General features: G+C 49.2%; 1 pseudogene; it reads right to left on the reverse strand.

The window, feature by feature from the left end:
• Positions 1-13,912: 13,912 nt before the first annotated feature.
• On the reverse strand, positions 13,913-18,178 carry LOC136626632 (nuclear pore complex protein Nup155 pseudogene; annotated as a pseudogene).
• Positions 18,179-18,197: the final 19 nt, after the last annotated feature.

The raw sequence follows: 18,197 nt of genomic DNA on the forward strand, positions 1-18,197 counted from the left end.
CAGGGCAATGTTTTTGCTTTTACATGTTATGTTTGTTCCTGTATCCTTAAGAGTCACGGAGACCCAAGCAATGGCTGTTCCGGCCTGCAACCATGGACCAGAATTTGGAAAGTGGGCAGAGTGAGCAAGGTTGTTGAGAGAGTGAGACGTATGCGGAGCGGCTCTGCAAGGAAGGTCCGATTGCCTTACGGGCATAGCAGAAGTTGTTGCTGTACTACTACTGCATAAAGATCAGAGTTGGTCAACTCCGTAGGTTCACCCCAGTTTCCCTTAATCGTTCAGGGGGGAAGATTGTCCATTGCAGGTAGGCCAAACTCTTCCATCAGAGACTCTGAAAAAGACCTGGTACCCAAGCTATAAGTTTATGGGAATGAGACCGTAAGACTGTTCTACAAAAAAAGCCGACTTAAAAAATCTATAAATCACAAATGGTAGGTACCGTGTAACACCATGTCTACCTTCATACATGTTTCAAAAGACACTTCTTTCTTGATCACAGCTAACGAACTGCCATGGTACTTTTCCCTTAGGACTCGTTCAGACGAGTGCTGTTTTCGCGCTATTAGTCTTCTAATAGGAACCAATATGTTCCTATAGAAAAGTTCACATGAAAGAATGTTAGGCACGCTGAATCATTTCCTAAGCTCTCTGGGGAAGTAGAGGGGTAGCCCTCTTCACATCGCCTATCGTTGGGGCTGAAACTACTGGGCATCACTGCCTGCATCATCACTGGGGGTGCCTCATTAAAGCTCAGGCATAATGGTGCCACCCAGGGCACTCTAACAAGGCAACCTGCACCTGAACTGTGTCTCCTCTCGCTGGCCTTGGTTCTGGCCTGCAGAGAGGAGGCTTATGGGCCTTCAATCAGAGGTTCCGACACAGATTTGAAACAGGCCTTACACCAGCAAGATCGATATCACTGTATACAGCAGTTGTATTATATATATTGTGAGACAGTGACGAGCAAAGTACTGGAGGGCAGATATATTTCGCCTAGGATGCTCTCCTATGAGGTTATAGGGAGCACGTGGGCAGAAACGTGCCACCGAGCAGGCTGGGCTCAGTGGAGGAAGCCGGCAGTTGTGTGTCAGTAGCATTAAGTTACTGACACGTTGTACTTGGTAAGTGGCTCCAAGCCGCATAATCCTGGCCGGCTTTTCCTGGAGTGGTCAAAGTGAAGGGTGGGATGGCCACTCCCATGTACCAGGTGAGGCAAGTACCAGGCCTTATAAAGCCTGGACCTGCCGGTCCTAGGAGAGGTGTGCTGAGACCTCTGCAGCTCTGAGAGCCAGGCTGGCTGTGGGCAGCAAGCGTTTGTTTTTGCAAGTGAGTAGTCAGGGTCGGTCTATGTCTAGTAAGTGCTCAGACGAGCAGGAGTTACTTTATGTTGGCCTGGTGGTAAGGCCTGTTTTTCTTTGTTTTGTGCTGAAATAAACCCAGGCGAAGCCTGGACTACGAACTTTATCCAGAGTGTCACTGTCTCTGACTGTTAACGCCCAGATCACTACCTATCCTAATTCTAAACCCTCACATATGGTGTTTGGATGCGGGCAAACGGTCTTAAAGAGACATACACCTATCAATGGACATTATGCTGCAGCAGCTGGAGAACCGTTGCTAAGGGCAACTGCCCAAGGGATTTACTGGAGAGTGCTGTAACCCCCCAGGTCCTGGGTGAAAGTTGCGTGGCGCAGCAAGCAGATACGGCCAAGATGGAGGACCTAATGAAACAGTTGACGCTGATGACGGCGACCCAGCAAAAGGTCCATGAGGAGGCGATGAGAGCTCAGGCCGAAACTAATGCTCTCCTGGCGGAAGCCAATCGTTTATCCTTGCAGGAGCAACAGCGAGTTAACCAGCAGCTGTAAGAGCAAGTCCTGGCGGTGGCGCAAAGTGTGCAGAGGTCGTCTAGTTCACTCTCCACCACCCGTACCGCGGTACAGGCGTCCTTACAAAAGATGACGCCCACCGATGACATTGAGGCCTGTCCTTGAAAGAGTGGCAGAAAGGGAGAAGTTACCGGCGCATCAGTGGGCTGAGGTAGTACCGCCTTTCCTGACGGGGGAACCCCAAAAGGCCTATTTTGACCTCGGTGAGCAGGATGCCAAGGACTACACTAAGCTCAAGGGTGAGATCCTGGCACACTTGGGCGTGGACACCAATGTGCAGGCCCGACGCGTACACGCCTGGACTTTCGCTGACAACCTGCCAGTTCGCTCCCAGATGTACAACCTGTTCCACCTGGTGAGAAAGTGGCTGCAACTGGAGGAGTCGACCCCGGCAGAGATCATGCAAAAAGTGGTTCTGGACAAATTTATCCGCTCGCTGCCCCCCGCCATTCAGCGCTGGGTGGGACAAGGGGGCCCCCAGGACGTGGAACAACTTGTGAGCCTCGTCGAGAGGTATAAAGCCACGGAGGACTTATTGCAAGCCGTGCCTCCTGGAAGCTCCAACCCTGGGAACAGCAAGTCGACCAGAGCACCTGGTAAGACTGTTCCCTATGTAAAGGGTGTCAAAAGTGTGGCGGCTCAGAGGGGGATCGTTTGGGACAAAAAGGGAGTCCCAAATGGACAGTCTGGTCCCGGGTAGAACCCCAAGGTGACCGAGCCCCCATACTGTGTTGGCGCTGTCATGAGCCCGGGCATATTGCCGCCAACTGTCCACTCACCGTGGAGCCAATGGACCGTGACTCTGCCCGGCGGAGGTCGATGTTCGCACGGCCAGTATGCTCTGCAGGAACGGTGTCAGAGATTGATCGCCCCTTATGCCACATAAAGGTGAACAACTCTACTGGACTCAGGGAGCTTGGTTACGCTGGTGCACTCCAGCTTGGTCGATCCCACAACCGTCACCGGCCATCGCATGGGCGTTGTGTGTGTGCATTGGGACACCAAGGAGTATCCTATTGCCCCTGTAAGACTTGAGATTCCGTGTGGACTTGCCACTCATGAGGTGGGCGTCGTAAGGTCCTTTATGCACACCGTGATCCTCGGAAGAGACTTTCCCCTATTTTGGGACTTGTGGCAAAGCCAAGGGTCGTCTACTAGTAAGGTTCATGATGATGCAAATATGTATGATGTATGTCCCGAACCATTTGACCCTGAGGGTATGGTTCCGGCAGTCGCGGTAACCCAAGAGAATGGGGATAACTTTCCCTTAACGGTACTGGCAGGTGAGACGGAGGTGCAGGACGAAGTGGTTGCCATGCCTGACTTAGAGGTCTCACGTGCCAATTTCGGAACGGAGCAGCTCCGAGACCCCACCTTAGTAAAAGCCAGGGAAAGTGTTAAAGTGATCAATGGGGAGCCTCAATTCCCAGGGGCTGAGGCAGAGTTCCCACACGTGGCAGTCAATCAAGACTTGTTGTATCAGGTTGACAAGGTCCATGGGGAGATGGTAGAACAGCTGGTGGTACCTCAGTCTTATCGTAGGATGGTCTTAGACCTGGGCGCACAAGCATGTGCTAGGAGGTCATCTCGGGAGCGAAAAAACTAGGGAACGCGTCCTTCAGCGGTTTTACTGGCCCGGGGTAGATGGGGATGTAAAATGTTACTGCGAGTCATGCTAGGAGTGTCAAATAACAGCTCCTATGCCCCATTACCGGAGTCCCTTAGTGCCCCTGCCCATTATAAAGGTGCCGTTTGAGCAGATCTCTATGGACCTAGTCGGTCCCTTGGTGAGGTCTGCCCGGGGTCACCAACATATGTTAGTGGTTGTAGATTATGCCACCCGCTACCCCGAAGCAGTTCCTTTGCGCAATACTTCATCAAAGGGTATTGCAAAGGAACTACTTCATATGTTCTCCCGCACGGGTATACCAAAAGAGATCCTGACGGACCAAGGAACCCCCTTTATGTCAAAGGTCATGAAGGAACTGTGTAAGCTGCTGAATATTAAGCACTTACGGACATCTGTGTACCACCCACAGACAGATGGTCTTGTTAAGAGATTCAATAAGACCCTAAAAAGCATGCTAAAAAGGGTAGTCAATAGGGATGGGAAGTATTGGGACTGTCTGCTGCCATATTTAATGTTTTCAATCCAGGAAGTACCACAATCCTCCACTGGGTTCTCTCCCTTTGAGTTAGTTTATGGTAGACATCCACGGGGGCTCCTTGATATAGCCAAGGAGACCTTGGAGCACGAATCCACTCCATACTGGAGTGTTATTGAACACATCTCACTCATGCAACATCGAATTGTGGCGGTCATGCCCATTGTTACATTTACAGCAGGCTCAAGAAGCCCAAAGCGGGGTATATAACAGGTCCGCCAAGGTGAGAAGCTTCAACCCTGGGGATCGGGTACTAGTGTTGGTGCTCACCCTAGAAAGTAAATTCCTAGTGAAATGGCAAGGGCCCTATGAAATAATCGAGAAAGTCGGAGAGGTAAACTATAAGGTGTACCAGCCGGGCAGGCGGAAGCCAGAACAGTTGTACCATGCAAATCTAATTAAGCCATGGAAGGACAGAGAAACCCTGACTGCAGTGAGCGCCCCCCCATGGCGGGGTCTCAGAGGTGTGTGTATCAGGGTCCCTGTCTAAATCTCAACAGCAAGAGTCTAGGGAATTGATCCAACATAATTCGGACGTGTTCTGCGATATACCAGGGCGTACTGGCGTTATAAAACACAACATTGTAACTGAGCCAGAGGTAAAGGTGCATTTGAAACCGTACAGGATTCCAGAAGCCCACAGACGAGCCATTTCTGAGGAGGTCAAGAAAATGCTAGGCCTCAGGGTAATTGAAGAGTCGAAAAGTGAATGGTCCAGCCCTATCATGCTGATACCAAAACCTGATGGCTCTCTGCGCTTCTGTAATGACTTCCAGAAGTTAAATGACGTATCAAAATTTGATGCATACCCAATGCCAAGAGTGGACGAGTTAATTGAGAGACTGGGTCATGCCAGATACTTTTCCACTCTCAACCTTACTAAAGGTTACTGGCAGGTTCCCCTTACAGAAAGGGGTGAAAGAAAAGACGGCGTTTGCCACACCCGACGGGCTGTTTCAGTACATCTGCTTACCCTTTGGTTTGCATGGAGCTCCAGCAACCTTCCAAAGATTGATGGATGTCATACTCAAACCCCATCGTCAGTATGCGTCAGCGTATTTAGATGATATCATGATCTTTAGCGAGGACTGGGACAGCCATCTACCTAAGGTACAGGCAGTACTCAACTCCCTTAGAAAAGTGGGGCTCACAGCAAACCCAAAGAAGTGCGCCATAGGCCTCGAAGAAGCACGATACCTGGGGTATATAATAGGCAGGGGTATTATAAAACCCCAGGTTAATAAAATTGAAGCAGTTCAGGACTGGCCACAACCCACAACTAAAAGGCAGGTGAGAGCCTTTTTAGGCATTGTAGGGTACTATCGGCGGTTCGTGCAAAACTTTGCTAGCGTAGCAGCGCCCCTAACAGACTTGACCAAGAACAATAAGTCAGTCATGGTCAAGTGGAACCCTGACGCAGAAAAGGCGTTTCAGGAGTTAAAACGGGCACTCTGGAGACGTCCTGTGTTGGTCACACCCAACTTTAAAAGGGAATTTATGGTTCAAACAGATGTGTCCGATGTGGGACTGGGAGCAGTTCTGTCCCAAGAAGTAGAGGGAGAAGAACATCCCGTAATTTATCTGAGCAGGAAGCTCACGCCACCCGAAAAAAATTACAGTATTGTTGAGCAGGAGTGCCTAGCCATCAAGTGGGCCCTTGAATCCCTAAAATACTACCTTCTAGGTCGGCACTTCAGGCTGATCACAGACCGCTTTCTTTTAACCTGGATGTCACAGGCAAAAGAGAGAAACGCCAGAGTCACTAGGTGGTTCCTGACGCTTCAAAACTTCAGTTTCTCTGTCGAACACAGGGCAGGAAAGCTACAGGGCAATGCCGATGCCTTGTCTAGGACGCCTTGTATGGCAGCTAAAGGTGTCCGACCCCACAGGCTCGAACAGAGGGGGAGGGTATGTGAGACAGTGACGAGCAAAGTACTGGAGGGCAGATATATTTCGCCTAGGATGCTCTCCTATGAGGTTTTAGCGAGCACGTGGGCAGATACGTGCCACCGAGCAGCCTGGGCTCGGTGAAGGAAGCCGGCAGCTGTGTGTCAGTAGCATTAAGTTACTGACACGTTGTAGTTGGTAAGTGGCTCCAAGCCGCATAATCCGGGCCGGCTTTTCCTGGAGTGGTCAAAGTGAAGGGTGGGATGGCCACTCCCACGTACCAGGGGAGGCTGGTACCAGGCCTTATAAAGCCTGGACCTGCCGGTCCTTTGAGAGGTGTGCTGAGACCTCTGCAGCTCTGAGAGCCAGGCTGGCTGTGCGCAGCAAGCGTTTGTTTTTGCAAGTGAGTAGTCAGGGTTGGTCTATGTCTAGTAAGTGCTCAGACGAGCAGGAGTTACTTCATGTTGGCCTGGTGGTAAAGCCTGTTTTTCTTTGTTTTGTGCTGAAATAAACCCAGGCGAAGCTGTGACAGCTGTGGCAGAAGTGCAGCATGCTATCCCATTGCTTTAAATGGGATCGGCGTTGCTGCCGATCCCATTAAAAGCAGTGGTTTTTGGAAAACCCTGCAGCATGATTTTCGGGGAAGGGCTTGAAATATAAGCCCTTCCCTGAAAATCATCAATAAGTGGTAAAAATTTTTTTTTTAAAAGTACTCACCTATCCGCTGCTCACACGCGTCCTCCAGCTGGCTCCCCGACACTGCTATTGGCTGAGCGCTCAGCCAATTACAGATAGTTCTTAGCTATTCATTCATGAATAGCTGAGATAGTGCTATTCATTAATGAATAGCTAAGCACTATTTGTAATTGACTGAGCGCTCAGCCAATAGCTAAGCACTAGCTGCTATTGGCTAATCGCTCAGCCAAGCAGCACAGCACTTTCAGGAGGCATTTTTAAATCCACGCCTGCTGAAAGTGCTGGATAGCAGTGTCGGGGAGCCAGCCGGAGGACGCGTGTGAGCGGCGGATAGGTGAGTACTTTTTTTTTTTACATTTTTTTAACACTTATTGATGATTTTCAGGGAAGGAAGGGGTTATATTTCAAGCCCTTCCCCGAAAATCATGCTGCAGGGTTTGCCAAAAACCACTGCTTTCAATTGGACCGGCAGCAGCGCCGATCCCCTTGAAAGCAATGGGATAGCATGCTGCACTTCTGCCACAGCTGTGGCAGAAGTCCACGGTATTCTCCTCATCTTTTCAATGGGGCTAGCGTAGCTGCCGCTTGCCCCATTGAAAAGACTGGCGATATCCCAGTTTCATTGCGGCTTCTTTCTTGCGCTGTGAGGCAAGCGTTTTCACTTGCTCTCGCAGCGCAAGATAGAAAATGTCACCAGTGGGTGTCCGCCCTCAATGGGAGAGCATTGCGATCACTTACCACTGCTGGTGATAGCTCTGACAGGAGATTCCTTCAACTCCCCAGCATGTCCCCTCATCACTGAACACTGTGACATCATTGTCACATCATTATCACATCATTGTCACATCATTGTCACAGTGTCCAGTGATATGGAGACATGCTGGGGAGATGAAGGAATCTCCTGCTACAGTTGTCACCAGCAGGAGCAGGAGATCGCAATGCTCTCCCATTGTAACTATTTAAAAGTGAGAGTATTCCCACAGTGGCCCACACAAACACACAGTGGCCCCCACGATGCACCTACATAGTGCCCCCACAGTGCTCCTACAAGGTGTACCCACAGTGCCACCACATGGTGCACCTAGTTAGTGCCCCCCATGGTGCACTTAGATAGTGGCCCCACAAGTAGCACCTGCACAGTGCCCCCACATGGTGCACACACAGTGCCCCTACATGGTGCACCTTTATAGTGCCCCCACACAGTGCCCCTATATGGTGCCCCCACATGGTGCACATGCATAGTGTTCCCCTCAGTTCTCCTACAAAGTGCCCCTACATGGTGCCCCCATATGGTGCACAACACGGTGCCCCCATGCTGTTCGCACAGTGCGCCCCCACATAACATAGTGCCCCCACAGTGCGCGCCTCCCTGCACAGGCAGGATTACACTGAGAGGAGACACCTATATATAGATAAAACAGGACCCAACATTCACAATAGTCACTGCTCACCTCCTCCCATCACTGCACAGACAGGATTACACTGAGAGGAGACACCCATATGTAAAAAACACAGGAGGCACCATTCACAATAGTCACAGCTCACCTCCTGCCATCCCTGCACAGACAGGATTACACTGAGAGGTGACATCTATATATAGATAACACAGGAGCCACCATTCACAATAATCACAGCTCACCTCCTCTCCTCCCTGCACAGACAGGATTACACTGAGAGGTGACATCTAGATATAGATAACACAAGACCCACTATTCACAATAAGCACAGCTCCCCTCCCTGCACAGGCAGGATTACACTAAGCGAGAACACCTATATATAGATAACACAGGACCTACCATTTACAATAGTCACAGCTCACCTCCTCCCCTCCCTGCACAGGTAGGATTACACTGAGGTGCTCCCAAATAGTACCCCCATAATGCACCCCCAACATAACATAGTACCCCTATACTGCTCCCGCATAGTGCGCCCCCACATAACATGGAGCCCCATAGCGCTCCCACATAGTGTTCCCACATGGTGCTACCACAGTGCCCCCACATAACATGGTGCTCCCACATAGTGCCCCCACACGGCGTACCCACAGTGCCCCCACATGGTGAACCTACATAGTGCCCCCACAGTGCCTCTAGATGGTGCACCTACATAGTGCCCCCACAGTGCCTCTACATGGTGCACCTATATAGTGCCCGCCCATACAGTGCCGCCACATGGTGCTCCCATAGAGCCTGCCCACATATCATAGTGCTGCCATATTGCTCCCACATAGTGCTCCCACAGTGTACCCCCACAGTGCACCCCCACATAACATAGTATCCCCACAGTGCTCGCCTCCCTGCACAGGCAGGATTACACTGAGAGGAGACACCTATATATAGATAACACAGCACCCAACATTCACAATAGTCACTGCTCACCTCCTCCCATCCCTGCACAGGCAGGATTACACTGGATGGGAGGCTGGCTGGGTCAGTCAGTGGCAGCGCCAGTAATACTACCCCTCACAACTCTTATTGTGCCCCCACATGGTGCTACCACAGTGACTTCCCCTAGTGCCTCCACATAACATAGAGCCCCCATAGTGCTCCCACATAGTGCCCCCACATGGTGCTACCAGTGCCCCCCCCCCACAGTGCCCCAACATGGTGATCGTGCAGTGTGCCCCCAACTAACATAGTGCCCCCACATAGCATAGTGAAACACTCCATAATAGCCACAGCAGCATCAGCGCCCCCTCCATATTAGCCTCAGCAACATCACTGCCCCGACAATAGCAGCCGCAGCAGCATCAGTGCTCCCCCAATAGTTGCTCCAGCAGTAATAGTAACCCTCAATAATTGCCCCAGCGGTAATAGTGACCCCCAATAGTTGCTCCAGCACTAATAGTGACCCCCAGCAATTACCTCAGCACTAATAGTGCCCCCCAATAATTGCCCCAGCGGTAACAGTGCCCCCCAATAATTGCAGAAGTGATAGTGACCCCCAGTAATTAGCACTGCTGGGACAATTATTGAGGGGTCACTCACTGCTGGGGCAATTATTGGGGGTCACTATCACTGCTAGGGGAGTCACTATTTTTGCTGGGGCAACTGCCCTAGCAATAATAGTGACCCCCAATAATTGCCCCAGAAGTGATAGTGACCCCCAATAATTGCCCCAGCAGTAATAATATGGGGCTTCACTATCACTGCTGGGGCAATCATTGGGGATCACTATCACTGCTGGGACAGTTACCCCTTAATAATTGCTCCAGCAGTAATTGTGACACACAGTAATTACCCAGCATTGATAATGACACCAAGTGATCATCACTGCTGTAGCAATTATTGGGGATTACTATCACTGCTTGGGCAATTACAAACCTGTCCCAGTACTGCACCCGAACCGAACAGTGACAGCCCGACAGCGACCACCCCGCCCTCGGCACAACAAGTTACAGCAACAGCCCCCCCTCCAGCCACCAACCCGCCCCTGTGCAACAAGTAATGGTAACAGCCCTCCCTCCCCACACCCCGTGCGACAAGTTAGGGTAACAGGCCCCCCTCCCCCGTGCGACAAGTTTATGTGACAGCCCCCCCACCCCCTGTGTGACAAGTAATAGTAACAGCCCTCCCTCCCCACACCCCGTGCGACAAGTTAGGGTAACAGGCCCCCTCCCCCGTGTGACAAGTAATAGTGACAGCCCCCCTCCCCACACTCACCCACGCCCCATGCGACAAGAAATGGTGACATTCCCCCCATGCAACAAGTAATGGTGACAGACCCCTTTCCCCCACCCAACCCCCGTGCGACGGGTAATGGTGACACCCCCACCCCCCAAACGACAAGTAATGGTGACAGCCCACCTCCCCCTACACACCCCCTGTGCAACAAGTAATTGTGACAGCCCCCCATCCCACCACCCAATTTCCCCCGTGCGACAAGTTATGGTGACAGCCCACCCCCCTGTGTGACAAGTTATGGTGACAGACCCCACACCGACACAGCCCCCGCCCCTAGTAATAATACTTACCCTCCAGCTGAGACCGGCGGACCCTCACCGCGAACTGCCGCGCGAACCCGAGACAGCAAGCGCTACTGCTCATGCGCGAAGACACAGGCACACACTCACAGTCCAAGGAGCGCTACTGCGCATGTGCAAACAAATGGGACGCAAGTCCACAGTTCGACTAGAGGAGAAGACAGAAGCAAGAAATTTGTCGGAACCAGGGACAACAGGACCGTCAACACAAGAAGGGGGCACTCCTGTAAGTATATATCTTCTGTATGGCTCATTAACAATGCACAATGTATATTACAAAGTGCTTTGTAATTGCCATACAGAAGTGCATGCATACACTTGTCTTGCCCAGACAACCCCTTTAAGGTTTTTTTTTTATTTAAATAGATTTTATTTTTGTAATATTTAAAAAAAAAATTAATAATCCTAATTTTTTTTGGTCCCCATTGGTGATTTGACCTTGCAACAGTTTGGTCACTTCTACAGTAGTATATAGTATTATTAACGATGCTTTATTGAGAGCTGACTGTGACAGAGCTTAATAGACTGCAATACATGGCAGACCCAGGAACCTTCCCTTGATTCTGGGCTGCCATGTGAACCCATCTGCACCTCACAATACCTTCATGTAGAAGCTCCTCTTTTCATTTTACCCATGAACTCATAACCTTTTTACTCATTTAAATAAAAAAAATATCAATCTCGTAATTGTTCTATCTTCCTTCATTAAATAACATGAGGTATTGGTTTATATCTTGGCCAAAATACGCAAACATGTCAAGTTCCACCATTGTGTTAACTTATCCAGGTCTTAGGGCTTCTTCACATGGCGTGTTTGTGCACGTTTTTTCATCACTGAAACTTATTCTTCATTGTGTGGATGCAAATGAACAATAAATAATATATTGAGGAGATGCCAGTGACTGCTCAGTGTGTTTATATATGCACTGGGTATGGTCTGCCAGTAAAAAAAAGTCATGTACTGACAATGCAGTGGCATGAATATATGACCTGGCAGATACTCCAACACCCCAAGTGCACCAAACGTACTAACACCACGCTATGCCAATATAAAATCAAAGTGTATGGACAAAGTAGAATGCAATACAGAGGTGTTAGTTTCCACCGCTTTTGGCCAAGATATGTAAGCTCGCAACCCACGTCAAGGGTCCTCATTACCTTGCGAGTTCCCTATCCTAAAAAAAAAACAACAAAAAAAAAACCAGGCAAACACACGGAAAACAAGCTCCATGCACAGCAGATGTTGCCATAGCCAAATTTCTAGGGGTTGTTTAGTTGTGAACTTTTGGTGGCCTATCATCAGTTTAGGTCATCAATAGTAGAGTGATGTGGATCCATCACACAATACCCTTACCAATTAGCTGTTTACCAGGCCAGGGTGATTGTACACTGAGCTGATTTCTGTAGGAAGCATATAGCTCCTTTCACATTGTAGCGGCCTTGCTTTGTGGTGCAGTCCAAATTCCCTTTGAAAACTGCCCTGGGAATAGAGCTGTCTTCTTTCTGCAGAAATCAGCTGAGTGCTTGACTACATTAACCTATGTCTGTGAATACACCCTGGCGGATATGCTAGCGATGGCCTATTCTAAAGATAGGCTATCAATCATTTGCAAATGGACAACCCCTTTTAATTATGGCCCTACAAGGCAGCAGTGATAATCTCTAAGACACCATGCTGCCCACAAATACATAATAACACAGGCTGAAGAGAGACAATGTCCATCTAGTTCAGCCTGCCCCCCCCCCCCCTGTTGATCCAGAGGAAGGCAAAAAACCCCCAATGAAGCAGAAGCCAATTTAGCCCATTGGAGGAAAAAATTCCTTCCCGACTCCATAATGACAGTCAGAATAATCCCTGGATCAACATTTTGAAAGTTGGTATAGCAGATCGATGTTATCTATGCAGCAGGACAAGATGCCCAATATTTCTAGCAGTAGAGGAAGAGTTGAAGCATGGAGAATGTCAGCTGAACTGATAAGCCAATGGTGAATGTGGAATGAGTGGTTGTTGAGAAAAGGTAGTAAATTAGATTGATGTTTTCTCAACTTCTACACATTCTCCATCGACTTATCAATTAAGCCCACATTCTCCACGGTCAATATCTTTCCCTTCTGCTCCCAACATGGGGCATCTTCTCCTGCTGTATAGAAAACATCAATGTGCTGAACCACCTTTTGTCACTTTCCACACATTCTACATTCTCCCTCGGCTTGTCATTTAAGTCCATGTTCTATATGCTCAAAATCATTCTCTACTGCTCTAAATGTGGCACATGTTGTCCTGATGCATAAATACCATCATTCTGCTGTACCACCTTATCATGTTAATCCAGAGGAAGGCAAAAAAACCCCAATGAGGCAGAAGCCAATTTAGCCCATTGGGGGAAAAAATTCCTTCCCGACTCCATAATGGCAGTCAGAATAATCCCTGGATCAACATTTTGAAAGTTGGTATAGCAGATCGATGTTATCTATGCAGGAGGACAAGATGCCCAATATTTCTAGCAGTAGAGTAAGATGTGGAGCATGGAGAATGTCAGCTGAACTGATAAGCCGATGTAGAATGTGGAATTAGTGGAAGTGGAGAAAAGGTGGTAAAATAGATTGATGTTTTCCCAACTTCTACACATTCTCCCTTGGCTTATCATTTAAGTCCACAGTCCCCATGATTAAAATCTTTCTCTACTGCTCTAAATGAGGCACATGTTGTCCTGATGCATAAATACCATCATTCTGCTGTACCACCTTATCTTGTTGATCCAGAGGAAGGCAAAAAAACCCCAATGAGGCAGAAGCCAAATTAGCCCATTGGGGGAAAAAATTCCTTCCCGACTCCATAATGGCAGTCAGAATAATCCCTGGATCAACATTTTGAAAGTTGGTACGGCAGATCGATGTTATCTATGCAGCAAGACAAGATGCCCAATATTTCTAGCAGTAGAGTAAGATGTGGAGCATGGAGAATGTCGGCTGAACTGATAAGCCAATGGTGAATGTGGAATGAGTGGTTGTTGAGAAAAGGGAGTAAATTAGATTGATGTTTTCCCAACTTCTACACATTCTCCCTCGGCTTGTCATTTAAGTCCATGTTCTCCATGCTCAAAATCTTTCCCTACTGCTCTAAATGTGGCACATGTTGTCCTGATGCATGAATACCATCATTCTGCTGTACCACCTTATCTTGTTGATCCAGAGGAAGGCAAAAAACCCCCAATGAGGCAGAAGCCAATTTAGCCCATTGGGGGAAAAAAATCCTTCCTGACTCCATAATGGCAGTCAGAATAATCCCTGGATCAACATTTTGAAAGTTGGTACGGCAGATCGATGTTGTCTATGCAGCAGGACAAGATGCCCAATATTTCTCGCAGTAGAGTAAGATGTGGAGCATGGAGAATGGCGGCTGATCCAAAATAATCCCTGGATCAACATAAAATAGATTGATGTTTTATCATTGCCCATTTCCCCTCCCTTCCAATCGCAGGCTTACCTCTTGTTCCTCCCCGCTGGTTCTGTGCAATGGAAGGGGCGGAGCTAAGCATAGGAGCCCATGCAGCGGCCGATGTTCCTGGACTATCTTTTGGGCCCAATGTAAAAACGCCCGGAGCTATATTGGCTTGGAAATACGCCCGTGTGATCTGATGCATTGGAACACAGGTTGTGTTAAATTGCTGTCTGTCAAGGCTCTGGACGATATTATGGTCATTTCCATATGCGGGGAGCAGCCCATGAATACATTGCGGCAGAAGGAAAGGCTTCTTCACCTCCGTCCAGAAGGGATTCCCAATTCTGAAATCACGTGGGAAACGGCACATTCATCTCCAATATTGTCTTTAACCCAAAGTCTGCCGGCCAATCCAAGGAGCAGACTTGTTGTTCCAGGTACTGAGCCAAAAACTGAAGAGGAAGATACATGGGAGTGCTGGCATAGCTCTTGCCCAGTGAGACCAACTTCAGGTTCAGCAGTTGCATCCTGTCGGCAGCATCCATCTCTACGCTGTCCTTCAACTCTGTTTGTATGATTTCCTTCCATATCTGCTGCACCAAGAAAGCATTAGAAAAAGAAGCACATCTAAGGATTGCAAGCTTGCACTCTGAAAGCTGGAATGGGTCTGCAAATTTCTCATACAGAGCTGTAAGGTCCATTACCTGTGAATCAAGCTGCGCCGCAGCAGTCTGTGCTGGAGGATGTTGGGAGTATTTCCTGAGTAGCACTTTCTGGATTTCAAGCTGTACTTTAGCGACATCCATTAAGTCTTCCAGCTCATGTATGAGTTCTGAATCTTCAGCACGTCCATACTGGCCATTGGTGGTTCTGGCACACAAGATGGCTCTAGATAAGTATTCAATCCTTCCTTTCAGAGAGATGTTGGGGCTCTCGTAGTCCGCTAGTTTGGCCATCACCCTGGCAGCTTTGATGGGACTTCCCTTCTTCTGGTAGTAACAGAACAATAAATTCATGTAGCGCACTTCGTTGTCCTCATGGTTGGACATGCGCACCAAATGAGACTCCAGAAAAGGTGACTTCAGCTCCAGCAGGACGTCTGTGAGATCAACCTTGATGAGCCAGTTGAATAACACAATATGGAAGAATTCATCTGCAGAGCGCGGAAGCAATTCCAGTATCTGGTGAAAAAGAAGTCCAGAGGGGCCGTGCTTTGTGGTTACTCTTCGGGGAGCAGATTTCCTTTGGTTGACCAGCTCTTGCAGTAAATCAATGATGATTTTGTAGCTGTGCATCTTGGTTTCAAATGCTTGTAAGCCCAACTCATCGCCTTCGGGCTCACCGTTCTTCAGATAGCGCAAACCAAGGCCTTGCGGATCCTTGTTTCCAGCATATGTAAGGCACAGCTGTACTACACCCTCATAAAAACACTGCTGTCTGTACTTGCCACAAACACTAGCCAAGTCAAGAAGGTGACATACTTTCTGGTACTCCTGCAGTGACGCGCGCAGCAATTGTTCTTTATCATACTTGTTGTTGACTTGAAGGGATCGTTGTATAAGTACATAAGCCTTGGACAATATGGCATCTTCACTGCTGTAAAATATCGGGCACATGTGCTGCAGGTAAGAGATCACCTCATCCGTATTTACATTGTGACGGATATGGCAGTCGATCAATGATGCGATGAGAGTTTTGGTCAGCTTCTTCCCCCGGATGACTAGATCTTTAAAGGTCATGTTTTTCAGCTGCTTCTGCAACTCCTTGCGAAGCCCAGACACTACCTGGTGAAAGTGGGGCTCACAGAACTGGTTCCACACCGCTAAGGTTTGGCAGGTCTTCTTCACCAACTGGTGAATTCCTTGAAGGGAGATCTTCTCCGTTAGCAGGGCCTCAGTGTGACACTCGTCATGTACCTCTTGGTGATGGCAGGTGTTGGTATCACGCTTTAGGAAACTGAAGGCTTTTCCAGAACTGTTCTTCAGCTTCTGCCTTGTGTCGGTGGTCGCCCTGTTGCCACGAGGGATCGTGCTCTCATATTTAGACTTTAGATCTCTGAGGGTGCCCGTTCCAAAATTAAAATTTCTCTCCAGAAATTCTTGTAAGTCTCTGAGGTCTCGTAGAGCTGATTGCAGAAGTTCTCCGGAGATGCCACTATCCATTTTTATGAAGTCACCGTTGTCATTCTTGCATGTTCTTTCGACTATGAGGTCTTTATCCCAGATGAGGTGAATAATGCTGGTAAAATAGATGTAAATCCCATTGTGTCCTCCAGAAAAATGTTGTTGAGTTGAACCCTGGAAGCGTTTATTTGGTATCTGGCTACGTGTGGGTAAGGGTGACCCAACAGATATGGTGTTATTTGCCCTGGTGTTATTGGGTGCGGGAAGTGAAGAGTTATTCTTCACCTGCGCTATTCCTCCATATCTGAAAAATACCTCAGTAGCCCAGGTAGACAGCTTCTGATCGGAGGCAGCAGTAGAACACGCAAGGTGTAAACTAGCTGCACAGGCCTGGTCCGGGTGATACACCTTAAAAAGTTGTTCAGTCTTCTGCTCATCTTCATCTTCATAAGCGTCGATGAGAGGATCCTGAAGCTGCTCCACCGGTCTGACCAGAGAGAAGATATGGCTTCCATGTGCGGAGAGCACAACAAACATCTTGGCTGGAACCATATGTTGTTGGACGGAAGAGTCCTTGACAGACGCAATTACACAGGAATGACCCCGCAGATGTTTTACGGCATGTGTTTCCATTAATTGGTTCTGAAATGGGACGCAGTTATGGTTGATGCACCATAGTTGGTCATAGACGGCATTTTCAGCAGCTGCCATAAGGAAAACGCCATCGCTATAAAGCACTTGATGGACGTTTGATGGCTTGTCCACGGTGGCAGAGTCTATAAATCCGGGCGGTAGGCGAATATGGACTAAATCCAATCGCCAGGGCTGAGCTGCGGGCCGCTTTGACGGGGCGGATGTAAAGTAAAGGCGGACGCCGGCGCCAGTAATAGCCACCAAGTCACAATTCACAGATTCTGAATCTTCAATGACAGCAATCTGAATGATGGGCCTGAAGAGTGACGGGTCGGCTGTCTTGGCGATCCCTACAGCAGCGGATACAATGGCGTCCTGGAATACTGACGCCTTTTTGGTTATTCCGCTGCCATCTGGACCCAAGTCATAGACCTGTAGTACGCCGCTCTCAGAGCGGGTATACAAGATGTTCCGGCTGTCATCCACAGCGATCTGAACGACGGGGTCATGTCTGCTTAGAAGCCAGGAGGCGAGCAGCACGCCGGCCGCGCTCCGCGTACAGTTAATAATCTGCCACTTGGGGCTAAGCCAGCCGGCTTCAGCCCGGTAGACCACTTCATACAAGCAGCCGGATGTACCAGACAGAAAGATGCGCCCATTGTGTGTGCCGGCGACAGATACGTAGGTATCTTCTGCAGCGGCAGAATACAAGGGCTCTTCTAGCAGCTGGATCTGCCCAGAAGGGTTGTCATGGGGATCTTCAGGCTGCAGACAGCTCACTCCTAATACAACAAGTGTGACCGGAGTGGCAATGATTAGCAGATGGGATGTCTGTGGCTGGACGACACCTTCTTGAGGTCTGACCAGTCCAGCACACACGATTGTGTCCCTGAGGCCACCAAAGCGAGTGACATTCCGGCCGGTGCGGAAGTCCCACAGGAAGAGGTCACTGCTAATGGCCAGCCAAGCCTGGCTGATCTCAGGGAACACTCCCATCATGCAATGAGTGTTCTTCATGGGGTTAAAATAATCTAACATCTCCGGGGGAAGCGGCACTGTGTGCACAGCGCTGACCACCGGGAGTGTGGGGGCGACACCGAGCAGATGAGGGGCCTGCAGAGGGTAATCAGCAGGGGAGTTACCTGACAGAGCAGGGCTGTCCCGAAGGTCCAGGGCGGATGACAAGTCCCTGTAGGCTGAGGCCTCGTGCAGCAGGCGCTGGATCCTCTTCTTGGCTGCGTCCATCGCGTCGTCCATACGGGTTGAGCGCGACTCTCAACTGTCAGTTGAGCCGTGTGCAGTCTGTTGTGACATCAGGTGCGCGCGGGAGGACACGTGACCCGCGGAGCTCGAGCGGGGTTTGACAGCTCACGTGACTAC

This window comes from Eleutherodactylus coqui, chromosome 4 (assembly GCF_035609145.1).
Source record: "Eleutherodactylus coqui strain aEleCoq1 chromosome 4, aEleCoq1.hap1, whole genome shotgun sequence".
NCBI classification, from domain to species: Eukaryota; Metazoa; Chordata; class Amphibia; order Anura; family Eleutherodactylidae; genus Eleutherodactylus; species Eleutherodactylus coqui.